The sequence below is a fragment of the Mirounga angustirostris genome, unplaced genomic scaffold (assembly GCF_029215605.1).
Source record: "Mirounga angustirostris isolate CCGP_5_RB_7025 unplaced genomic scaffold, mMirAng1.0.hap1 SCAF_6, whole genome shotgun sequence".
Taxonomy (NCBI): domain Eukaryota; kingdom Metazoa; phylum Chordata; class Mammalia; order Carnivora; family Phocidae; genus Mirounga; species Mirounga angustirostris.
This window is the reverse complement of record NW_026991714.1, coordinates 88,436,093-88,461,865: the sequence shown is the minus strand read 5'-3', so window position 1 is coordinate 88,461,865 and position 25,773 is coordinate 88,436,093. Positions and strand designations below refer to the sequence as shown.

Here is a 25,773-nt window from a genome sequence, read left to right as displayed (position 1 = left end):
CAATCAAAGCAATGACAGCCCTTCCCTCACAGGGTTGTTGTGAGGATTAACAATCATTGGCAGCATGCCTGGCGCAAGGCACTTGCTTAAAGTAACGTATGACTCTTGTAATTAATGATGTTCTCAGGCCCTTCTGGTCTGTGGTCAGCATACTCATCCATATAACAGTGTTTCCCCCATCTGTGCATGGTTCTTTATTGTTTACAAAGTACTCTTCTAGAAAATCATCACATGGGAGGTAAAAATTTTAATGTCATTTCAGACCCTATAGAAGGGGAAGCCTAGACTCTGCAGCTTTTTCAGAGTCCCCATTGTGTTTAATCCATGTGTATCCAAGGGTTGTGGGTAAGGAGCATGATTCCGGCTCCCCCTCAAATGTCTTGTTTAGAATCACTGACTACCAGAATTAGTGCACCAGTCTGGCTAACCACTAAGATCCATGGAGGCATGTGCCTAAGGTACGAACCAGTTGGTCCCACCAACTAGGCCCTGGAATCTGGGATTGTTCACACTCCCAGGTACCTGGAGATATGGCTTGGGATCAGCTGTTCTAATCAAGAGGTCTGCAGACAAACAATATCCGAGACAAAGAAAAGTACAACTACTCCAACTGATGCAGTGCTGTGGGCCCAGAGCCCAGTGGAGGCTGAATATTCTTTCCCTCCAAACATACCTCTGCCCCACTTCTACAAAGGGAGTGCCTAGGGATGCAACTGGGGAGAAAAATGAATGAAAAAAAAATCACTGCTCTGGACTGATCTTCTCATTTTATAGATGGGAAAACAGGCCCACAGAATATCAGGGTTGATATGGCAGAGCCCCCCCAACACTGCCTTTCTGGCAGAAACCCAGATGGAAAATGTCTTTTCTTTTCTTTTATTATTGTTTTTAATGTTTGTTTGTTTGTTTGTTTGTTTATTATGTTATGTTAGTCACCATACAGCACTTCATTAGTTTTTGATGTAATATTCTATGATTCACTGTGTATAACACCCAGTGCTCCATGCAATATGTGACCTCCTTAATACCTATCACTGGGCTAACCCATCCCCCCCACCCCCTCCCCCCCCTTCATTTTTCCCTTCCTTCTCCTAATGTCCTCCATGCTATTCCTTATGTTCCACATATAAGTGAAATCATATGATAATTATCTTTCTCTGCTTGACTTATTTCACTTAGCATAATCCCCTCCAGTTCCATCCATGTTGATGCAAATGGTGGGTATTCATCCTTTCTGATGGCTGAGTAATATTCCATGGCCTTTTAAAGTACTTTTTAAGGGCACCTGGGTGGCACAGTTGGTTAAGTGCCCAACTTTTGGTTTCAGCTGAGGTTGTGATCACAGGGTTGTGAGATTGAGCCCCACCTTGGGCTCTGCACTCAATGCGGAGTCTACTTAAAATTCTTTCTCCCTCTCCTTCTGCTCCTCCCCCATCTCTAAAATAAATAAATAGTACCCATCCTTCTCCTAATGTCCTCCATGCTATTCCTTATGTTCCACAAATAAGTGAAACCATATGATAATTGACTTTCTCTGCTTGACTTATTTCACTTAGCATAATCTCCTCCAGTCCCATCCATGTTGATACAAAAGTTGGGTATTCATGCTTTCTGATGGCTGAGTAATATTCCATTGTATATATGGACCACATCTTCTTTATCTATTTATCTGTTGAAGGGCATCTCGGCTCTTTCCACAGTTTGGCTATTGCGGACATCGCTGCTATGAACAGTGGGGTGCATATGGCCCTTCTTTTCACTACATCTGTGTCTTTGGGGTAAATACCCAGGAGTGCAATTGCTGGGTCATATGGTAGCTCTATTTTTAAATTTTTGAGGAACCTCCACACTGTTTTCCAAAGTGGCTGTACCAACTTGCATTCCCACCAATAGTGTAAGAGGGTTCCCTTTTCTCCACAACCTCTCCAACATTTGCTGTTTCTTTCCCTGTGCATTTTTGCCATTCTAACTGGTATAAGGTGGTATCTCAATGTGTTTTTTATTTGAATTTCCCTGATGGCTAATGATGAACATTTTTTCATGTGTCTGTTAGCCATTTCTATGTCTTCTTCAGAGAAGTGTCTTTTCATGTCTTCTGCCCATTTTTTGACTTGATTATTTGTTTTTTGGGTGTTGAGTTTGAGAAGTTCTTTATAGATCTTGGATACCAGCCCTTTACCTGTAGTGTCCTTTGCAAATATCTTCTTCCATTCTGTGGGTTGCCTCTTTGTTTTGTTGACTATTTCCTTTGCTGTGCAGAAATTTTTTAATCTTGATGAAGTCCCAAAAGTTCATTTTTGCTTTTGTTTCACTAGCTTTTGGAGATGTATCTTGAAAGAAGTTGCTGTGGCCGATGTCAAAGTGGTTACTGCCTATGTTCTCCTCTAGGATTTTGATGGATTCCTGTCTCACATTGAGGTCTTTCATCCATTTTGAGTTTATCTTTGTGTATGGTGTTAGAGAATGGTCGAGTTTCATTCTTCTGCATGTGGCTGTCCAATTTTCCCAGCACCGTTTATTGAAGAGACTGTCTTTTTTCCATTGCATATTTTTTCCTGCTTTGTCAAAGATTATTTGACCATAGAGTTGAGGGTCCATATCTGGGTTCTCTATTCTGTTCCATTGGTCTATATGTCTGTTTTTGTGCCAGTACCATGCTCTCTTGGTATTAAGGAGGGCAAGTACTGCATGGAGCACTGGGTGTTATACAAAAACAATGGATCCTGGATCACCATATCAAAAACTAGTGATGTTGTATGGTGACTAACATAACATAATAAAATTTTAAAATTTTAAAAATAAATAAATAGATCTTTTTTAAAAAAGTACTTTTTAAGAGTAATTTATTTGGAAATATATATTTTTTCACTAAAAAATTCCTAAATTAACATACTATGAAATTAGCACACTACAAAATTAATAGTTCTAAGGGTTTTTTAAAAAAGATTTTATTCATTTATTTGTCAGAGAGGGAGAGAGTGCGCACAAGCAGGGGGAGCAGCAGGCAGAGGGAGAAGCAGGCTCCCCACTGAGCAGGGAGCCCAACGCGGGACTTGATCCCAGGATCCTGGGATCATGACTTGAGCAGAAAACAGATGCTTAACCGACTGAACCACCCAGGAGCCCTTATACTAAGGGCTCTGCCAACAGGAATCTGTTCTTCCCTGTGTACTTGCCTTTTCTAAGGTGTCACATAAATGTAATCATGCATCATGTGACTGCTAGAGGCTGGTTTCTTTGAGATTATTTGGGCATAATGTCTTTCTTTGAGATTCATCCATGTTGTTCCTTTTTGGTGTTCCCCAATATGGATATACCAATTTGTTTTACATTCACCCAGTAAAAGATCCTTTGGTTGTTTCCATTTTTTGGTGATTATGAATAAAGCTCCTATAAACATTTATGTAAAAAATATCAATGCAGGGGCGCCTGGGTGGCTCAGTCGTTAAGCATCTGCCTTCGGCTCAGGTCATGATCCCAGGGTCCTGGGATCGGGCCCCGCATCGGGGTCCCTGCTCTGTGGAAGCCTGCTTCTCCTCTCCACTCCCCTTGCTTGTGTTCCCTCTCTTGCTGTCTCTCTCTGACAAATAAATAAATAAAATCTTTTAAAAAAAATTCAATGCATATTATATTTATTTGCAACAAATATATGGTAAGTCATTTCTAAATGGAAATAAACTAAACATTTTTTGAGAGTAGTGTATTAGGTGTAAGAATCAAAATTTTTAATCTATAGTAAGTAGGCTTGATGTTCCATTAATAGGGCTGGATTCGTGGGCATGTGACCTCTGCACCTGCCCAAGACCCTCTGCTCAAAAGGGTGTCTGCTTGCTGTAATACTCTGCTATAATTGTCTTCAAATTTTGCACTGGGCCCCACAAATTATGTAGTCAGATTAATAATCATAATCAATAGGAAAATTTCAAATCTGCTACTCTTTCCCGTTCCTTGGAAAACTACAAGGCATCCTACTGAATGGAAGAATGTATTTACAAATGACATATCTGATAAAGGGTTTGTATCCAAAATATATAAAGAACTTATAAAACTGAATACCTCAAAAAAGAATAATCCAATTAAAACATGGGCAGAAGACATGAATAAACATGTCTCCAAAGAAGACATCCAGATGGCAAACAGACACATAAAAAGATGCTCAACATCACTCATCATTAGGGAACTCCAAATCAAAACTGCAATAAGATATTGCATCACATCTATCAGAATGGTTAAAATTAACAACACAAGAAACAACAGGTGTTGGCGAGGATGTGGAGAAAGGGGATCCCTCTTGCACTGTTGGAAAGAAGGAAAACTGGTACAGCCACTCTGGCAAACAGTATGAAAGTTCCTCAAAAAGTTAACAATAGAATTACCCTTGATCCAGTAATTGCACTACTAAGTATTTACCCCAAGAATATAAAGATACTAATTCAAAGGGATACATGTATCCTGATGTTTATAGCAGCATTTTCTACAATACCCAAATTATGGAAACAGTCGAAGTATTCATCAACTGATGAATGGATAAAGATGTGGTATATAAACCAGAGGTGATAGAAACAGGAGGGCAGGAGGAGAAGGAAGAAGCAATGTGCCTTGGAGCTGGACATCTGAGCACACAGGTGCTTTTGATATTTCAGGATGGTCTCTTTGAAACTCGCTACCTGCTGAAATAAGCCACCTCCTCATTTTGCCAGATCTCACATGATCTTGGAACAACTCTCATGTGATCTCAGTCCAACTCTCCTGAGATCTCACCCAAATCTCATGAGATCTCAGCAGGATTTTGAACATGGTGGAGGAGTGGGGGACTCTGTTTCAACAAGTCCCCTGGCTATCTACCAAGCCACTCTAAACACCCATGAAATCAGCCTGAGATGTAAGATTATATGTTTGGATGTCTACAGAGGCAGAGGATCATCAGTTGAGAGGTATGAAGGACCGGAGTTGTGATTGCTTGGACAGATGTCAGAGGATAAACAGAAGGGGGAGGGGACCACCAGAAGTTAGCCTTTGGAAAGTAATACCACAGTGCCCCGGCTGCCACCACCACCTGGGCCTGCACCCTCACTGGAGAGGACCCAGTGCAGACCTGTGCCTGCAGACCCAGGGCTGGCCACCGCTGCTGCCGGGCTGGGCATCCTAGACCGGATCACTTGCGATTTGGGTGGCAGAGGGGGCAGAGACAGCGGGCCGGGGTCCACCACTGAGAGGATCACTGGGGGTGTGGCCTGTGGGAGGCTGCGGTTTTCAGCTGCACTTACAGAGGGGGCAATTGTGTGTTCTGGAAGGTTCAGAGAGGAGCGGACTGTGGCTTCTCTCCTCTGGGGTGGACGTCTGGGTGCAGACATTTTCCTTTGCTCTAACCCCGCTAAAAGTCGGGAAAAGTCACCAGAGAACAAAAGCCAAAAAAAAAAAAAAAACCAGTTTCGTCGGAGCCCAGCCCCTTGATAGGAGGCAGGGCAAATCTGCCCAAGCAGGATTGACTGAAAAACAATGGGGCAGGCCTCTACCCTAGAAGATAAGCTGGAAGAACAAGAGGACAACAATCCCAGAGTCCCCATAAAGCTGTAAAATCCCAACACCAGGGGAAAATTAGTATATTAAGCTCTTGGTGTTGCCTCACAACCTGCGTATTTCTTAGATACAATTTTTCTCTTTTTTTATTTTATTTTTTTTAAGATTTTATTTATTTATTTGACAGAGAGAGACACAGTGAGAGAGGCAACACAAGCAGGGGGAATGGGAGAGGGAGAAGCAGGCTTCCCACGGAGCAGGGAACCCGATGTGGGGCTCAATCCCAGGACCCTGGGATCATGACCTGAGCTGAAGGCAGACGCTTAATGACTGAGCCACCCTGGTGCCCCTTCTCTCTTTTTTTAAAATTCTTTCTCATGTTTCTTGTTTTTTTTTTTACCTACTTGTCATTTCAGCCAGATGTTTAATACAACATATTCCATAGTAACTTTTTAACTTGAACTTTTTCACACATATACTTTTTTTCTTTTTTTATATATACAGATATAAGTTTCAATGTAATCCTTTTTTCCCTACTCAATACTACCTTTATATATATACCAGTTTTAATTTCCCTGTATCTCTGGGAAGTAGTGTTCTCTAACAAAGTGAACAAAATACACTCAGGAAGAGCTGAAACACTCTACCTTGCCCACATAGAGGGATTATAGCTACCTTCCCTTCAACCACCCCCCCTTTTTGTTGTTTTTGGGGGGATGTGCATTTTGTTTGTTTGGTTTTTGTACTTTATAAATCTTTTTCTTGGGTTTCATTTTGGCTGGGGTTTTTTTGGTGGTGGCTTCTGATTGCACTGACTTTCCCAGGGTGCCCTTCCTGGATTGTGGTTGATATTTTCAACTGTACATCACCTCAACCACAACTCAACAAAATGACTAGGAGGAGGAACTCCCAACAAAGAAAATACCCAGAAACAATAGCCTCTCCTGCAAACCTAATGGATAGGGATATAACCAAGATATCAGAAATAGACTTCAGGGTAAAAGTTATGAAGACAAGAGCTAGACTGGAGAAAACCATTAACAGCAACATAGATTCTCTAAGGGCAGAAATGAGAGCTAATCAAGCCAAACTTAAAAATGCTATAAATGAGATGCAGTGTAAACTAGATTATCTAACATCTAGGGTAAATGAGGCAGGAGAATGAATTAGTGATCTAGAAGACAAACTGATAGAAAGGAAGGAACAGGAGGAAGCCTGGAACAAACACCTTAAAATCTATGAAAACAGAATTAGAGAAATAGACGATGCCATGAAACATTCCAATGTCAGAATTATTGGGATCCCTGAAGGGGTAGAGAAGAGAGAGAGTACTAGAAGATATATTTGAGCAAATCATAGCTGAGAACTTACCCAATCTGGGGAATGAAACAAGCATTTGTGTCCAAGAGGCAGAGAGGACCCCTCCCAAGATCAAGGAGAACAGATCAATGCCCCAGCATGTAATAGTAAAACTCGCAAATCTCAGAACCAAGGAAACCATCTTAAGTGCAGTTAGGGGGAAGAGATTCCTTACATACAGAGGGAGGAACATCACAATAACAACAGACCTGTCCACAGAGACCTGGCAAGTCAGAAAGGGAAGACATATTCAAGTCACTAAACAAGAAGAACATGCAGCCAAGAATACTTTATCCGGCAAGGATGTCATTTAGAATGGATGGAGAGATAAAGAGCTTTCAAGGCCAGCAGAAACTGAAAGAATATGTGACCACTAAGCCGGCCCTGCAAGAAATATTAAGGGGGGTTCTATAGAAGGAGAAAGACTCCCAGAGTGATATAGAATAGAAATTTACAGAGACAATCGATAGAAATAGAGACCTCACAGGCAACATGATGACAATAAAATCATATCTTTCAATAATCACTCTCAACGTGAATGGTCTGAGTGCTCCCATGAAATGGCACAGGGTTGCAGATTGGATAAAAAGACAGGATCCATCCATATGCTGTCTACAAGAGACTCATTTGAAACCTAAAGAGACATCCAGACTGAAAGTGAGGGGATGGAGAATGATTTTTCATGCCAATGGACCTCAAAAGAAAGCTGGGGTAACAATTCTTGTATCAGACAAATTAGATTTTAAGCTAAAGACTGTAATAAGAGATACAGAAGGACATTATGTCATTCTTAAAGGGTCTATCCAATAAGAGGATCTAACAATTGTAAAAATCTATGCCCCCAACATGGGAGCAGCCAACTACATAAGCCAACTGTTAACCAAAATAAAGAAACATATTGATAATAATACTTTAACAGTAGGAGACCTCAATACTCCACTCTCAGCAATAGACAGATCATCTAAGTAGAAAATCAACAAAGAAACAAGAGCTATGAATGCCACACTGGACCAGATGGACCTCATAGATATATACAGAACATTCCACCCTAAAACAACAGAATACTCATTTTCTTGAGCACACGTGGAATTTTCTCCAGATAGACCACATACTGGGTCACAAATCAGGTCTCAAACAATCCCAAAAGACCGAGATTATCGCCTGCATATTCTCAGACCACAATGCTTTGAAACTGGAACTCAATCACAAGAAAAAAATTGTAAGGAATTCAAACACTTGGAAGCTAAAGACCATCCCGCTTAAGAATCAACAAGGAAATCAAAGAAGAACTTAAACAATTCATGGAAACCAATGAGAACAAACACACATCAGTCCAAAACCTATGGGATACTACAAAGGTGGTCCTAAGAGGGAAATACATAGCCATCCAAGCCTCACTCAAAAAAAAAAAAAAAAAATCTCGAATTCACCAACTAAGTTTACATCTTAAAGAACTGGAGAAAGAACAACAAATAAAACCTAAGCCAAGAAGGAGAAGAGAAATAATTAAGATTAGAGCAGATATCAGTGAATTAGAAACCAGAAATACAGTAGAGCAGATCAATGAAACTAGAAGCTGGTTCTTTGAAAGAACTAATAAGATCAACAAACCACTGGCCAGACTTATCCAAAAGAAAAGAGAAAGGACCCAAATTAATAAAATCATGAATGAAAGGGGAGAGATCACAACTAACACCAAGGAAATAGAAACAATTATCAGAAATTATTATCAACAACTATATGCCAATAAATTAAGCAACCTGGAGGAAATGGATGCCTTCCAGAAACCTATAAACTACCAAGACTGAAACAGGAAGAAATTGACAACCTGAATAGACCAATAACCAGTAATGAGATTGAAACAATAATCAAAAACCTCCTAAAATACAAGAGTTCAGGGCCTGATGGATTCCCTGGGGAATTCTTCCAAACATTCAAAGAAGAAATAATACTTACTTTCCTGAAGCTGTTTCAAAAGCTAGAACCAGAAAGAAAACTTCCAAACTCATTCTATGAGGCCAGCATTACCTTGATCCCCAAACCAGGCAAAGACCCCACCCAAAAGGAGAATTACAGACCAATACCCCTGATGAATATGGATGCCAAAATTCTCAACAAGATCCTAGCCAATAGCATCCAAGAGTACATTAAAAGGATTATCCAGGGGCGCCTGGGTGGCTCAGTCATTAAGCATCTGCCTTCGGCTCAGGGCATGGTCCCAGGGTCCTGGGATTGAGCCCCGCATCAGGCTCCCTGCTCTGCGGGAAGCCTGCTTCTCCCTCTCCCACTCCCCCTGCTTGTGTTCCCTCTCTCACTGTGTCTCTCTCTGTCAAATAAATAAATAAAATCTTTTTAAAAAAAAACAGGATTATCCATCACAGCCAGGTGGGATTTATTCCTGTGATGGAAGGGAGGTTCAACATTCTCAAATCAATCAATGTGATAGAACACATTAGTAAGAGAAGAGACAAGAACCATATCATCCTCTCAATGCAGAAAAAGCATTTGACAAAATACAGCATCCTTTCCTGATTAAAACTCTTTAGAGTGTAGGGATAGAGGGAACATTACTCGATTGAATAAAAACCATCTATGAATGAAAGCCCAGAGCAAACATCATTCTCAATAGGGAAAAGCTGAGAGCCTTTCCCTTAAGATCAGGAACACAAGGATGCCCACTCTCACCACTATTGTTCAACATAGTATGAGAAGTCCTAGCACCAGCAATAAGACAACAAGAAAATAAAAGGTATTCAAACTGGCAAAGAAGTAGTCAAACTTTCTCTCTTTGAAGATGACATGATGCTTTATGTGGAAAACCCAAAGGATTCCACCCCCAAATTACTAGAACTCATACAGCAATTCAGTAATGTGGCAGGATACAAAATCAATGCACAGAAATCAGTTGCTTTTCTATACACTAACAATGTAACTGTAGAAAGAGAAATTAGGGAATTGATTCCATTTCAATAGCACCAAAAACCATAAGATACCTCGGAATAAACCTAACCAAAGAGGTAAAGAATCTATACTCTAGAGACTACAGAACACTTATGAAAGACATTGAAGAAGACACAAAAAGATGGAGAAGCATTCCATGCTCATGGATTGGAAGAATATACATTGCTAAAATGTCTGTGCTGCCCAGAGCAATCTATACTTTCAATGCCATCCCAATCAAATACCAATGACATTTTTCAAAGAGCTGGAACAATCTTAAAATTTGTGTGGAACCAGAAAACACCCCAAATCACCAAGGAAATGTTGAAAAAGACAAACAAACCTGGGGGCATCACGTTGCCTGATTTCAAGCTATATTACAAAACTATGATCACCAAGACAGCAGGGTACTGGCACAAAAACAGACACATAGATCAATGGAACAGAATAGAGAGCCCAGATAGGGACCCTCAACACTACAGTCAACTAATCTTTGACAAAGTAGGAAAAAATATCCAGTGGAAGACAGTCTATTCAGTAAATGGTGCTGGGAAATAGGACAGCTATATACAGAAGAATGAAACTCCACCATTCTCTTATACCATACACAAAGATAAACTCAAAATGGATTAAAGACCTCAATGTGAGGCAGGAATCCATCAAAATTCTAGAGGAGAACATAGGCAGTAACCTCTTTGACATCGGCCACAGCAACTTCTTTCAAGATACATCTCCAAAAGCTAGTGAAACAAAAGCAAAAATGAAATTTTGGGACTTCATCAAGATAAAAAGCTTCTGCACAGCAAAGGAAACAGTCAACAAAACAAAGAGGCAACCCACGGAATGGGAGAAGATATTTGCAAATGACACTACAGATAAAGGGCTGGTATCTAAGATCTATAAAGAACTTCTCAAACTCAACACCCAAAAAACAAATAAGTCAAAAAATGGGCAGAAGATATGAACTGACACCTCTCCAAAGAAGACATACAAATGGCTAACAGACACATGAAAAAATGTTCATTATCGTTAGCCATCATGGAAATACAAATCCAAACCACATTGAGATACCACCTTACATCAGTTAGAATGGCAAAAATTAACAGGGCAGGAAACAACAAATGTTGGTGAGGATGTGGAGAAAGGGGAACCCTCTTACACTATTGGTGGGAATGCAAGTTGGTAAGCCACTTTGGAAAACAGTATGGAGGTTCCTCAAAAGATTAAAAATAGAGTTACCCTATGGCCCAGCAATTGCACTACTGGGTATTTACCCCAAAAACATATGTAGTGAAAAGTAGGGCCATATGCACCCCAATGTTCATAGCAGCAATGTTCACAACAGCCAAACTGTGGAAAGAACCAAAATGCCCTTCAACAGACAAATGGCTAAAGAAGATGTGGTCCTTATATACAATGGAATATTACTCAGCCATCAGAAAGCATGAATACCCAACTTTTGTATCAACATGGATGGGACTGGAGGAGATTATGCTAAGTGAAATAAGTCAAGCAGAGAAAGTCAATTATCATATGGTTTCACTTATATGTGGAACATAAGGAATAGCATGGAGGACATTAGGAGAAGGAAGGGAAAAATGAAGGTGGGAAATCAGAGGGTAGACTAACCATGAGAGACTATGGACTCCAGGAAACAGACTGAGGGTTTCAGAGGGAAGTGGGGTGGGGATGGCTTACCCCAGTAATGGGTATTAAGGAGGGCATGTATTGCATGGAGTGCTGAGTGTTATACCCAAAAATGAATCATGGAACCCGACATCAAAAACTAATGATGTACTATATGGTGACTAACATGACATTAAAAAAACAAAATCTCATCTGATCTCTGCCCAAGCCAGCAAGATCTAGGGCCAAAATTTGTGAGATATCTGGCCAATATGCTGGACACTATTTAGCTTCTGGACCCCCCTTAGCTTGGGAAATCAGACGAGATCGGGCGCGCTCATGGAGGGAATGGCCATAGAGCAAACTTCCTTTGCTCCCCTCCTCTATTTTGGGGGGCCGCTTTGGGGCGTGGTGCCGGGCGCACGCCGCCCTCCGCTTGTTGGGCCAGCGAGCCTCGCTGTTCGCTTCGCTGTTGCGGGGACACTGACCGCCCACTCGGGTGCCAACGGGTGGTCCGGTGGGCCAACAGCTGAGGCCCCCCGCGGTCGGCCATCTTGTGTCCTGCGTACACGGAGCGGAGACCCCGGGCCCGGGTGTAAAGGGACGGTGTTCCGCGGGAATGAAGGGTTGCCCACCTGTGTGGGAGCGCAGCCCAGGGCTGGTGGGGAGAAGGTGGAGGCGGGCCCAGGCCTAAGGTGGGGCCGGTTGTCCCTTGCGCTGGGACATTGGAGGGGGTGGCCCAAAGGAATGGCTAGAGGCTCAGGGGTTGAGGGCCGGAGGCGCAGGACCATGGGAGAGCACGCCTGCCGATGCGGGGTGCCGGCCGGCCCGCGCTCCCTTAGACCCAACACCGCCGCAATGCTCCATTACCTCCCCGTTGCCCTCCCTCTCAAAGCGCCCTCTCCGCCACGCCAGCCCGCCCCTCTAGATCAGGTGTGCCTGGGCGTGGTGGCTGTGAGGTGCAAGGGCTAGCTGGCGGCCCCCTGCCCCTGCAGCTAGTTCCCGCAGCGCCCCGGGACCCGCGGTGCGGTGCGCTGGGGTCCAGGGGCCAGAAGGGCTGGGGGCTGTTTGGAGGAACGCTGGTGGGCAGCGAGGGGGTGGGCTGTGGCGGCAAAGGGAGAGGGAGGCTGAAGGGGAAAGTACCGGAAAAGAAAAAAGCCAAGAAAAAAGCGTACAGCACCGGGCATTCCCAGGCGGTCTCCCATCAAAGTACTAACCAGGCTGGACCTTGCTTAGCTAACGAGATCGGACAAGATACGGCGCTCTCAGGGTTGGAGACCCGCTGCCCCTGGGCACCCAAAGAGTCTAGTCTGCGCCTCCCTACCACAGCGGTCCCGCACCTCACCCCACACACGCCCCCCGCGTGCCCTGGGCCTTGCACCTACCTCTCTGCCAGACCGCCAAGGGGTCCCGGTGCCTCCGGTACCCCACAGTCGCAGAAGGGTGTGAGCTCTAACGGCGGGGTACTCTCCCGCCCTGGGAGCCGAAGGCTGGCTGACGACATGACAAAGGTGAAGGGCGGGACTCCGGAGGAGCGGACTGCGCGGTGTTCTCCACGACCCCGCGCGACGCACCCGCCGCCATAGGACCTGCAAGGACTGCCACCAGGTCTCTGTGCCTCTACACCCCTCTAACTCAAAGCCAACCCGGAGCCACCGACGAGCCCAGGGACACTCCTCAGGAGCCCTAACCGGTCCCCCTTCCTCCGCTGCCCTTCCCATACTCAACCAGCGACACCAGGACCCGACCGAGAGACACAAAAGGCCGGCTGACATAGACAGACGCACAGACACACGGGGAAAGACAGAGACACGGACGGAGGGAGATGCAGACAGAGAGGAAGAGAGAGACAGAGAGGGAGACACAGACAGAGTATCCAACACACGCCCCCGCTCTGGCCCCAAGACAGACAGACGCGGACCCTGACCTGGATGCGGACAGGGACGGAGACACAGGGGCACACCACAGAAACAGACACACACCCCCCACCCCACACCCCACACCCCACACACCCCACACACCCCCACACCCCCACACCCCCACCCACCCCCCCACCCATCCCCCCGCCCCCCCACACACACAAACAGGAGGAGACTGTGTTGGCTAGGCAGCTAGCCCTCGGGAGGGTGGTCGTGCTTGGGTGGGCTCTGGGCACCGAGGAGCCCCTCGGGGCCGAGATGCGCAGCCAAGGCGTCACGAGACCCGCTCTGCTCCCGTTCCCGCCCTGGACCCACTCTGGTCCTCGGGGCATGTGGGCGATTCCTCCTCTGCTGTCGTCCTTTATATGGGGGGCTGCTTTGGGGCGAGGTGCAGGGCGCCCCCCTCTCCCCATCTTGCTGAGCGAGCGAGCCTCGGTCTTCGCTTCGCTGTTGCAGGGAGACTAAGCACGGATTCTGGTGCCAGCGGGTGGTCCCGGGCGCCAAGGGGGGAGGCCCCGGGCGACCGGCCATCTTGTGTCCTGCCCACCCGGAGCGGGGACCCCCGGCACGGGGGCAAAGGGACGGTGTTCCAAGGGAAGGAAGGGAATGCCCGCGGGTGGGAGCGCACCCCAGGGCTGCTGGGGACAAGGTGGAGGCGGGCCCAGGCCTAAGGTGGGGCCAGTTGCCCAGTGCGGTCGTGCGCTCCGGGCGGCCCGATGGAATGGCTAGGGGATCTGGGGATGAGGGCCCGAGGCGCAGGACCATGGGAGGACACGCCTGCCCAGAGCGGGTGCCGTCCGGCCCGCGCTGGCCCCGGCCCATCGGTGCCAGGGTCATCGTCGCCCTCCCGCGTTCCCTCCCTCCGAAGGCGTCGCCTTCGCCCACCCCGCCCGCCCCCATCGACCCCCAGCCCACCCCTCTGGATCCGGTGTGCGTGGGCGTGGTGGCTTGGAGGCCCAAGGGCTGGCTGGAAGACGCCTGCCCCTGCAGGGGGCACCTGCTGCGAGCCAGGGACTCGCGGTGCGGTGCGCGGCTGGCGAGGGGCCAGGGGGGCACGGGGCGTTTGGAGGAAGCCTAGTTGGGCAAGGGGGCGGGGTGCTGTGGCGGTAAAGGTATGGGAAGGGTGGCCCAAGGGGAAAGAAAAGGCAAAGAAAAAAGCCTACAGCACCCGGTATTCCCAGGCGGTCTCCCATCCAAGTACTAACCAGGCCCGACCCTGCTTAGCTTCCGAGATCAGACGAGATCGGGCGCGTTCAGGGTGGTATGGCCGTAGACGTGTGCGGCTGCCGCTGGCCGCCCTAAGAGCCTGCTCTGCGCCTCCCGGGCCCAGCCGTGCCCCTCCTCAGCCCTCACCCGAACCCCGCCTGCCCTGCGCCTTGCACCTGCCTGCCTGCCAGCCGCCCAGGGGACGTGGCCCCTCCGGTGCCCCGCAGTCGTGGAAGTCCGGGCGCTCTCCCTGCCGGGGACTCTCCAGTCCCGGGGGCCGCCGCCGCCCCACCGCCTCCTGGCTACCGGCATGGCAAAGGGAAGCGTCGGGGCGGGGCGCGGTGGGCGCGGCCCCTGAGGTGTTTTCCGCGCCCCCCACCCCCAGCGTCCCACCCGTCGCCCTAGGCCAAGCCAGGCCGGCCACCAGGCCTTTCTGCCTCTCCACCCCGCCTGGCTCCAAGCCAACCCGGAGCCACCGGCGCCCCCAGGGACCCTCCTCATCAGCCCAACCCCGTCGCCCTTCCTCCGCCACCCTTCCCCTGCCCACCCACCGACAAGAGGACCCGACTGAGGGACACCAGAAGCCGGCTGGCATAGACAGACGCACAGACCCACGGGGAAAGACAGAGACACGGACGGACGGACGGACGGAGATGTAGACAGAGAGGAAGAGAGGGACAGAGAGGGAGAACACAGACAGAGTATCCAACACACACCCCCGCTCTGGCCCCAAGACAGACAGACGCGGACCCTGACCTGGATGCGGACAGGGACGGAGACACAGGGGCACACCCCAGAAACAGACACACACACCACACACACACCACACACACCACACACACACCACACACACACACACACACACACACAGAGGAAGAGACTGTGTTGGCTAGGCAGCTAGCCCTCCTCGGGAGGGTGGTCGTGCTTGGGTGGGCTCTGGGCACCGAGGAGCCCCCCGGGGCCGAGGTCGCGCAGCCAAGGCCTCAGGAGACCCGCCCTGCTCCCGTTCCCGCCCAGGACCCACTCTGGGCCTGGGGGCGTGCGGGCGATTCCTCCTCTGCTCTCGTCCTTTATTTGGGGGGCCGCTTTGGGGCGTGGTGCAGGGCCGCCCCCTCCCGCCGTCTTGCCGAGCGAGCGAGCCTCGCTGTGCGCTTCGCTGTTGCGGGGACACTGAGCACGGAGTCGGGGGCCAACGGGTGGTCCCGGGTGCCAACGGGGGAGGCCCCGGGCGGTCGGCCATCTTGTGTCCTGCCCACACGGAGCGAGGACCCCCGGCCTGGGGGCAGAGGGACGGTGTTCCGCGGGAAGGAAGGGAATGCCCGCGCGCGCGGGAGCGCAGCCCAGGGCGGGTGGGGAGAAGGTGGAGGCGGGCCCAGGCCTAAGGTGGGGCCGGTTGCCCGGTGCGCTTGTGCACTCGGGGCGGCCCAAGGGAATGGCTAGGGGCTCCGGGGATGAGGCCCCGAGGCGCAGGACCTTGGGAGGGCACGCCTGCCGAGACGGGGTGCCGTCCCGCCCGCGCTCCCCCCGCCCCAAGCCCGCGGGCGGTCCTCGCCGCCCTCCCCCTTTCCCTCCCTGCGAAGCCGCCGCCTCCGCCCACCCAGCCCGCCCCCACCTCCCCCAGCCCGCCCCTCTGGATCGGGTGTGCGTGGGCGTGGTGGCTGTGAGGTGGAAGGGCTGGGGGCTGCCTGCCGGTGCAGCGGGCACAAGCTGCGAGACAGGGACCCTCGGTGCGGTGCGCGGCTGGCGAGGGGCCAGGGGGGCACCGGGCGTTTGCAGGAGGCCTTGTTGGGCAAGGGGCGGAGGGGGCGGGGCGGGGGGGGGGGGACTGTGGCGGCGAAGGGAGAGGAAGGGAGGCCGAAGGGGAAAGAAAAGGCAAAGAAAAAAAGCCTACAGCACCCGGTATTCCCAGGCGGTCTCCCATCCAAGTACTAACCAGGCCCGACCCTGCTTAGCTTCCGAGATCAGACGAGATCGGGCGCGTTCAGGGTGGTATGGCCGTAGACGTGTGCCGCTGCCGCTGGCCGCCCTAAGAGCCTGCTCTGCGCCTCCGGGCCGCAGCCGTGCCCCTCCTCAGCCCCCAACCGCCCCACGCCTGCCCTGTGCCTTGCACCTGCCTGCCTGCCAAACCGCCCAGAGGACGTGGCGCCTCCAGCGCCCCGCAGTCGCGGAACACCGAGCGCTCTCACGGCCCGATACTCTCCAGACCCGGGGGCCGCCGCCTGGCTCCCGAGAGGGCCAAGGGGAGCGTCGGGGCGCGGGGGGCGTGGCCCGCGCGCTGTTCTCCGCGCCCCCCCACCCCCGGCGCCCCACCCGCCGCCCTTAGGGCAAGCCAGGCCCGCCACCAGGCCCTTCCGCCTCTCCACCCCGGCCTGGTTCCAAGCCAACCCGGAGCCACCGGCGCCCCCAGGGACCCTCCTCATCAGCCCAACCCCGTCGCCCTTCCTCCGCCACCCTTCCCCTGCCCACCCACCGACAAGAGGACCCGACTGAGGGACACCAGAAGCCGGCTGGCATAGACAGACGCACAGACCCACGGGGAAAGACAGAGACACGGACGGACGGAGATGTAGACAGAGAGGAAGAGAGAGACAGAGAGGGAGACACAGACAGAGTATCCAACACACGCCCCCGCTCTGGCCCCAAGACAGACAGACGCGGACCCTGACCTGGATGCGGACAGGGACGGAGACACAGGGGCACACCACAGAAACAGACACACACCCCCCACCCCACACCCCACACCCCACACACCCCACACACCCCCACACCCCCACACCCCCACCCACCCCCCCACCCATCCCCCCGCCCCCCCACACACACAAACAGGAGGAGACTGTGTTGGCTAGGCAGCTAGCCCTCGGGAGGGTGGTCGTGCTTGGGTGGGCTCTGGGCACCGAGGAGCCCCTCGGGGCCGAGATGCGCAGCCAAGGCGTCACGAGACCCGCTCTGCTCCCGTTCCCGCCCTGGACCCACTCTGGTCCTCGGGGCATGTGGGCGATTCCTCCTCTGCTGTCGTCCTTTATATGGGGGGCTGCTTTGGGGCGAGGTGCAGGGCGCCCCCCTCTCCCCATCTTGCTGAGCGAGCGAGCCTCGGTCTTCGCTTCGCTGTTGCAGGGAGACTAAGCACGGATTCTGGTGCCAGCGGGTGGTCCCGGGCGCCAAGGGGGGAGGCCCCGGGCGACCGGCCATCTTGTGTCCTGCCCACCCGGAGCGGGGACCCCCGGCACGGGGGCAAAGGGACGGTGTTCCAAGGGAAGGAAGGGAATGCCCGCGGGTGGGAGCGCACCCCAGGGCTGCTGGGGACAAGGTGGAGGCGGGCCCAGGCCTAAGGTGGGGCCAGTTGCCCAGTGCGGTCGTGCGCTCCGGGCGGCCCGATGGAATGGCTAGGGGATCTGGGGATGAGGGCCCGAGGCGCAGGACCATGGGAGGACACGCCTGCCCAGAGCGGGTGCCGTCCGGCCCGCGCTGGCCCCGGCCCATCGGTGCCAGGGTCATCGTCGCCCTCCCGCGTTCCCTCCCTCCGAAGGCGTCGCCTTCGCCCACCCCGCCCGCCCCCATCGACCCCCAGCCCACCCCTCTGGATCCGGTGTGCGTGGGCGTGGTGGCTTGGAGGCCCAAGGGCTGGCTGGAAGACGCCTGCCCCTGCAGGGGGCACCTGCTGCGAGCCAGGGACTCGCGGTGCGGTGCGCGGCTGGCGAGGGGCCAGGGGGGCACGGGGCGTTTGGAGGAAGCCTAGTTGGGCAAGGGGGCGGGGTGCTGTGGCGGTAAAGGTATGGGAAGGGTGGCCCAAGGGGAAAGAAAAGGCAAAGAAAAAAGCCTACAGCACCCGGTATTCCCAGGCGGTCTCCCATCCAAGTACTAACCAGGCCCGACCCTGCTTAGCTTCCGAGATCAGACGAGATCGGGCGCGTTCAGGGTGGTATGGCCGTAGACGTGTGCGGCTGCCGCTGGCCGCCCTAAGAGCCTGCTCTGCGCCTCCCGGGCCCAGCCGTGCCCCTCCTCAGCCCTCACCCGAACCCCGCCTGCCCTGCGCCTTGCACCTGCCTGCCTGCCAGCCGCCCAGGGGACGTGGCCCCTCCGGTGCCCCGCAGTCGTGGAAGTCCGGGCGCTCTCCCTGCCGGGGACTCTCCAGTCCCGGGGGCCGCCGCCGCCCCACCGCCTCCTGGCTACCGGCATGGCAAAGGGAAGCGTCGGGGCGGGGCGCGGTGGGCGCGGCCCCTGAGGTGTTTTCCGCGCCCCCCACCCCCAGCGTCCCACCCGTCGCCCTAGGCCAAGCCAGGCCGGCCACCAGGCCTTTCTGCCTCTCCACCCCGCCTGGCTCCAAGCCAACCCGGAGCCACCGGCGCCCCCAGGGACCCTCCTCATCAGCCCAACCCCGTCGCCCTTCCTCCGCCACCCTTCCCCTGCCCACCCACCGACAAGAGGACCCGACTGAGGGACACCGGAAGCCGGCTGGCATAGACAGACGCACAGACCCACGGGGAAAGACAGAGACACGGACGGACGGACGGACGGAGATGTAGACAGAGAGGAAGAGAGGGACAGAGAGGGAGAACACAGACAGAGTATCCAACACACACCCCCGCTCTGGCCCCAAGACAGACAGACGCGGACCCTGACCTGGATGCGGACAGGGACGGAGACACAGGGGCACACCCCAGAAACAGACACACACACCACACACACACCACACACACCACACACACACCACACACACACACACACACACACACAGAGGAAGAGACTGTGTTGGCTAGGCAGCTAGCCCTCCTCGGGAGGGTGGTCGTGCTTGGGTGGGCTCTGGGCACCGAGGAGCCCCCCGGGGCCGAGGTCGCGCAGCCAAGGCCTCAGGAGACCCGCCCTGCTCCCGTTCCCGCCCAGGACCCACTCTGGGCCTGGGGGCGTGCGGGCGATTCCTCCTCTGCTCTCGTCCTTTATTTGGGGGGCCGCTTTGGGGCGTGGTGCAGGGCCGCCCCCTCCCGCCGTCTTGCCGAGCGAGCGAGCCTCGCTGTGCGCTTCGCTGTTGCGGGGACACTGAGCACGGAGTCGGGGGCCAACGGGTGGTCCCGGGTGCCAACGGGGGAGGCCCCGGGCGGTCGGCCATCTTGTGTCCTGCCCACACGGAGCGAGGACCCCCGGCCTGGGGGCAGAGGGACGGTGTTCCGCGGGAAGGAAGGGAATGCCCGCGCGCGCGGGAGCGCAGCCCAGGGCGGGTGGGGAGAAGGTGGAGGCGGGCCCAGGCCTAAGGTGGGGCCGGTTGCCCGGTGCGCTTGTGCACTCGGGGCGGCCCAAGGGAATGGCTAGGGGCTCCGGGGATGAGGCCCCGAGGCGCAGGACCTTGGGAGGGCACGCCTGCCGAGACGGGGTGCCGTCCCGCCCGCGCTCCCCCCGCCCCAAGCCCGCGGGCGGTCCTCGCCGCCCTCCCCCTTTCCCTCCCTGCGAAGCCGCCGCCTCCGCCCACCCAGCCCGCCCCCACCTCCCCCAGCCCGCCCCTCTGGATCGGGTGTGCGTGGGCGTGGTGGCTGTGAGGTGGAAGGGCTGGGGGCTGCCTGCCGGTGCAGCGGGCACAAGCTGCGAGACAGGGACCCTCGGTGCGGTGCGCGGCTGGCGAGGGGCCAGGGGGGCACCGGGCGTTTGCAGGAGGCCTTGTTGGGCAAGGGGCGGAGGGGGCGGGGCGGGGGGGGGGGACTGTGGCGGCGAAGGGAGAGGAAGGGAGGCCGAAGGGGAAAGAAAAGGCAAAGAAAAAAAGCCTACAGCACCCGGTATTCCCAGGCGGTCTCCCATCCAAGTACTAACCAGGCCCGACCCTGCTTAGCTTCCGAGATCAGACGAGATCGGGCGCGTTCAGGGTGGTATGGCCGTAGACGTGTGCCGCTGCCGCTGGCCGCCCTAAGAGCCTGCTCTGCGCCTCCGGGCCGCAGCCGTGCCCCTCCTCAGCCCCCAACCGCCCCACGCCTGCCCTGTGCCTTGCACCTGCCTGCCTGCCAAACCGCCCAGAGGACGTGGCGCCTCCAGCGCCCCGCAGTCGCGGAACACCGAGCGCTCTCACGGCCCGATACTCTCCAGACCCGGGGGCCGCCGCCTGGCTCCCGAGAGGGCCAAGGGGAGCGTCGGGGCGCGGGGGGCGTGGCCCGCGCGCTGTTCTCCGCGCCCCCCCACCCCCGGCGCCCCACCCGCCGCCCTTAGGGCAAGCCAGGCCCGCCACCAGGCCCTTCCGCCTCTCCACCCCGGCCTGGTTCCAAGCCAACCCGGAGCCACCGGCGCCCCCAGGGACCCTCCTCATCAGCCCAACCCCGTCGCCCTTCCTCCGCCACCCTTCCCCTGCCCACCCACCGACAAGAGGACCCGACTGAGGGACACCAGAAGCCGGCTGGCATAGACAGACGCACAGACCCACGGGGAAAGACAGAGACACGGACGGACGGAGATGTAGACAGAGAGGAAGAGAGAGACAGAGAGGGAGACACAGACAGAGTATCCAACACACGCCCCCGCTCTGGCCCCAAGACAGACAGACGCGGACCCTGACCTGGATGCGGACAGGGACGGAGACACAGGGGCACACCACAGAAACAGACACACACCCCCCACCCCACACCCCACACCCCACACACCCCACACACCCCCACACCCCCACACCCCCACCCACCCCCCCACCCATCCCCCCCCCCCCACACACACAAACAGGAGGAGACTGTGTTGGCTAGGCAGCTAGCCCTCGGGAGGGTGGTCGTGCTTGGGTGGGCTCTGGGCACCGAGGAGCCCCTCGGGGCCGAGATGCGCAGCCAAGGCGTCACGAGACCCGCTCTGCTCCCGTTCCCGCCCTGGACCCACTCTGGTCCTCGGGGCATGTGGGCGATTCCTCCTCTGCTGTCGTCCTTTATATGGGGGGCTGCTTTGGGGCGAGGTGCAGGGCGCCCCCCTCTCCCCATCTTGCTGAGCGAGCGAGCCTCGGTCTTCGCTTCGCTGTTGCAGGGAGACTAAGCACGGATTCTGGTGCCAGCGGGTGGTCCCGGGCGCCAAGGGGGGAGGCCCCGGGCGACCGGCCATCTTGTGTCCTGCCCACCCGGAGCGGGGACCCCCGGCACGGGGGCAAAGGGACGGTGTTCCAAGGGAAGGAAGGGAATGCCCGCGGGTGGGAGCGCACCCCAGGGCTGCTGGGGACAAGGTGGAGGCGGGCCCAGGCCTAAGGTGGGGCCAGTTGCCCAGTGCGGTCGTGCGCTCCGGGCGGCCCGATGGAATGGCTAGGGGATCTGGGGATGAGGGCCCGAGGCGCAGGACCATGGGAGGACACGCCTGCCCAGAGCGGGTGCCGTCCGGCCCGCGCTGGCCCCGGCCCATCGGTGCCAGGGTCATCGTCGCCCTCCCGCGTTCCCTCCCTCCGAAGGCGTCGCCTTCGCCCACCCCGCCCGCCCCCATCGACCCCCAGCCCAGCCCTCTGGATCCGGTGTGCGTGGGCGTGGTGGCTTGGAGGCCCAAGGGCTGGCTGGAAGACGCCTGCCCCTGCAGGGGGCACCTGCTGCGAGCCAGGGACTCGCGGTGCGGTGCGCGGCTGGCGAGGGGCCAGGGGGGCACGGGGCGTTTGGAGGAAGCCTAGTTGGGCAAGGGGGCGGGGTGCTGTGGCGGTAAAGGTATGGGAAGGGTGGCCCAAGGGGAAAGAAAAGGCAAAGAAAAAAGCCTACAGCACCCGGTATTCCCAGGCGGTCTCCCATCCAAGTACTAACCAGGCCCGACCCTGCTTAGCTTCCGAGATCAGACGAGATCGGGCGCGTTCAGGGTGGTATGGCCGTAGACGTGTGCGGCTGCCGCTGGCCGCCCTAAGAGCCTGCTCTGCGCCTCCCGGGCCCAGCCGTGCCCCTCCTCAGCCCTCACCCGAACCCCGCCTGCCCTGCGCCTTGCACCTGCCTGCCTGCCAGCCGCCCAGGGGACGTGGCCCCTCCGGTGCCCCGCAGTCGTGGAAGTCCGGGCGCTCTCCCTGCCGGGGACTCTCCAGTCCCGGGGGCCGCCGCCGCCCCACCGCCTCCTGGCTACCGGCATGGCAAAGGGAAGCGTCGGGGCGGGGCGCGGTGGGCGCGGCCCCTGAGGTGTTTTCCGCGCCCCCCACCCCCAGCGTCCCACCCGTCGCCCTAGGCCAAGCCAGGCCGGCCACCAGGCCTTTCTGCCTCTCCACCCCGCCTGGCTCCAAGCCAACCCGGAGCCACCGGCGCCCCCAGGGACCCTCCTCATCAGCCCAACCCCGTCGCCCTTCCTCCGCCACCCTTCCCCTGCCCACCCACCGACAAGAGGACCCGACTGAGGGACACCGGAAGCCGGCTGGCATAGACAGACGCACAGACCCACGGGGAAAGACAGAGACACGGACGGACGGACGGACGGAGATGTAGACAGAGAGGAAGAGAGGGACAGAGAGGGAGAACACAGACAGAGTATCCAACACACACCCCCGCTCTGGCCCCAAGACAGACAGACGCGGACCCTGACCTGGATGCGGACAGGGACGGAGACACAGGGGCACACCCCAGAAACAGACACACACACCACACACACACCACACACACCACACACACACCACACACACACACACACACACACACAGAGGAAGAGACTGTGTTGGCTAGGCAGCTAGCCCTCCTCGGGAGGGTGGTCGTGCTTGGGTGGGCTCTGGGCACCGAGGAGCCCCCCGGGGCCGAGGTCGCGCAGCCAAGGCCTCAGGAGACCCGCCCTGCTCCCGTTCCCGCCCAGGACCCACTCTGGGCCTGGGGGCGTGCGGGCGATTCCTCCTCTGCTCTCGTCCTTTATTTGGGGGGCCGCTTTGGGGCGTGGTGCAGGGCCGCCCCCTCCCGCCGTCTTGCCGAGCGAGCGAGCCTCGCTGTGCGCTTCGCTGTTGCGGGGACACTGAGCACGGAGTCGGGGGCCAACGGGTGGTCCCGGGTGCCAACGGGGGAGGCCCCGGGCGGTCGGCCATCTTGTGTCCTGCCCACACGGAGCGAGGACCCCCGGCCTGGGGGCAGAGGGACGGTGTTCCGCGGGAAGGAAGGGAATGCCCGCGCGCGCGGGAGCGCAGCCCAGGGCGGGTGGGGAGAAGGTGGAGGCGGGCCCAGGCCTAAGGTGGGGCCGGTTGCCCGGTGCGCTTGTGCACTCGGGGCGGCCCAAGGGAATGGCTAGGGGCTCCGGGGATGAGGCCCCGAGGCGCAGGACCTTGGGAGGGCACGCCTGCCGAGACGGGGTGCCGTCCCGCCCGCGCTCCCCCCGCCCCAAGCCCGCGGGCGGTCCTCGCCGCCCTCCCCCTTTCCCTCCCTGCGAAGCCGCCGCCTCCGCCCACCCAGCCCGCCCCCACCTCCCCCAGCCCGCCCCTCTGGATCGGGTGTGCGTGGGCGTGGTGGCTGTGAGGTGGAAGGGCTGGGGGCTGCCTGCCGGTGCAGCGGGCACAAGCTGCGAGACAGGGACCCTCGGTGCGGTGCGCGGCTGGCGAGGGGCCAGGGGGGCACCGGGCGTTTGCAGGAGGCCTTGTTGGGCAAGGGGCGGAGGGGGCGGGGCGGGGGGGGGGGACTGTGGCGGCGAAGGGAGAGGAAGGGAGGCCGAAGGGGAAAGAAAAGGCAAAGAAAAAAAGCCTACAGCACCCGGTATTCCCAGGCGGTCTCCCATCCAAGTACTAACCAGGCCCGACCCTGCTTAGCTTCCGAGATCAGACGAGATCGGGCGCGTTCAGGGTGGTATGGCCGTAGACGTGTGCCGCTGCCGCTGGCCGCCCTAAGAGCCTGCTCTGCGCCTCCGGGCCGCAGCCGTGCCCCTCCTCAGCCCCCAACCGCCCCACGCCTGCCCTGTGCCTTGCACCTGCCTGCCTGCCAAACCGCCCAGAGGACGTGGCGCCTCCAGCGCCCCGCAGTCGCGGAACACCGAGCGCTCTCACGGCCCGATACTCTCCAGACCCGGGGGCCGCCGCCTGGCTCCCGAGAGGGCCAAGGGGAGCGTCGGGGCGCGGGGGGCGTGGCCCGCGCGCTGTTCTCCGCGCCCCCCCACCCCCGGCGCCCCACCCGCCGCCCTTAGGGCAAGCCAGGCCCGCCACCAGGCCCTTCCGCCTCTCCACCCCGGCCTGGTTCCAAGCCAACCCGGAGCCACCGGCGCCCCCAGGGACCCTCCTCATCAGCCCAACCCCGTCGCCCTTCCTCCGCCACCCTTCCCCTGCCCACCCACCGACAAGAGGACCCGACTGAGGGACACCAGAAGCCGGCTGGCATAGACAGACGCACAGACCCACGGGGAAAGACAGAGACACGGACGGACGGAGATGTAGACAGAGAGGAAGAGAGAGACAGAGAGGGAGACACAGACAGAGTATCCAACACACGCCCCCGCTCTGGCCCCAAGACAGACAGACGCGGACCCTGACCTGGATGCGGACAGGGACGGAGACACAGGGGCACACCACAGAAACAGACACACACCCCCCACCCCACACCCCACACCCCACACACCCCACACACCCCCACACCCCCACACCCCCACCCACCCCCCCACCCATCCCCCCACACACACACACACAAACAGGAGGAGACTGTGTTGGCTAGGCAGCTAGCCCTCGGGAGGGTGGTCGTGCTTGGGTGGGCTCTGGGCACCGAGGAGCCCCTCGGGGCCGAGATGCGCAGCCAAGGCGTCACGAGACCCGCTCTGCTCCCGTTCCCGCCCTGGACCCACTCTGGTCCTCGGGGCATGTGGGCGATTCCTCCTCTGCTGTCGTCCTTTATATGGGGGGCTGCTTTGGGGCGAGGTGCAGGGCGCCCCCCTCTCCCCATCTTGCTGAGCGAGCGAGCCTCGGTCTTCGCTTCGCTGTTGCAGGGAGACTAAGCACGGATTCTGGTGCCAGCGGGTGGTCCCGGGCGCCAAGGGGGGAGGCCCCGGGCGACCGGCCATCTTGTGTCCTGCCCACCCGGAGCGGGGACCCCCGGCACGGGGGCAAAGGGACGGTGTTCCAAGGGAAGGAAGGGAATGCCCGCGGGTGGGAGCGCACCCCAGGGCTGCTGGGGACAAGGTGGAGGCGGGCCCAGGCCTAAGGTGGGGCCAGTTGCCCAGTGCGGTCGTGCGCTCCGGGCGGCCCGATGGAATGGCTAGGGGATGTGGGGATGAGGGCCCGAGGCGCAGGACCATGGGAGGACACGCCTGCCCAGAGCGGGTGCCGTCCGGCCCGCGCTGGCCCCGGCCCATC

At 56.5% G+C, this 25,773-nt stretch overlaps 6 non-coding genes across 6 annotated transcripts; all 6 read right to left on the bottom strand.

The window, feature by feature from the left end:
* Window positions 1–14,520: 14,520 nt before the first annotated feature.
* On the bottom strand, window positions 14,521–14,639 carry LOC135365012 (5S ribosomal RNA). The gene has a single exon (XR_010412820.1). It is a non-coding gene; the product is annotated as a 5S ribosomal RNA (ribosomal RNA).
* A 1,815-nt stretch (window positions 14,640–16,454) lies between these two features.
* On the bottom strand, window positions 16,455–16,573 carry LOC135365011 (5S ribosomal RNA). The gene has a single exon (XR_010412819.1). It is a non-coding gene; the product is annotated as a 5S ribosomal RNA (ribosomal RNA).
* Window positions 16,574–18,384: 1,811 nt separating this feature from the next.
* LOC135365010 (5S ribosomal RNA) lies at window positions 18,385–18,503 on the bottom strand. Its single transcript, XR_010412818.1, has one exon. It is a non-coding gene; the product is annotated as a 5S ribosomal RNA (ribosomal RNA).
* Window positions 18,504–20,317: 1,814 nt separating this feature from the next.
* LOC135365009 (5S ribosomal RNA) lies at window positions 20,318–20,436 on the bottom strand. The gene has a single exon (XR_010412817.1). It is a non-coding gene; the product is annotated as a 5S ribosomal RNA (ribosomal RNA).
* Window positions 20,437–22,245: 1,809 nt separating this feature from the next.
* On the bottom strand, window positions 22,246–22,364 carry LOC135365007 (5S ribosomal RNA). The gene has a single exon (XR_010412815.1). It is a non-coding gene; the product is annotated as a 5S ribosomal RNA (ribosomal RNA).
* Window positions 22,365–24,178: 1,814 nt separating this feature from the next.
* LOC135365006 (5S ribosomal RNA) lies at window positions 24,179–24,297 on the bottom strand. Its single transcript, XR_010412814.1, has one exon. It is a non-coding gene; the product is annotated as a 5S ribosomal RNA (ribosomal RNA).
* Between the last annotated feature and the right edge of the window lie 1,476 nt (window positions 24,298–25,773).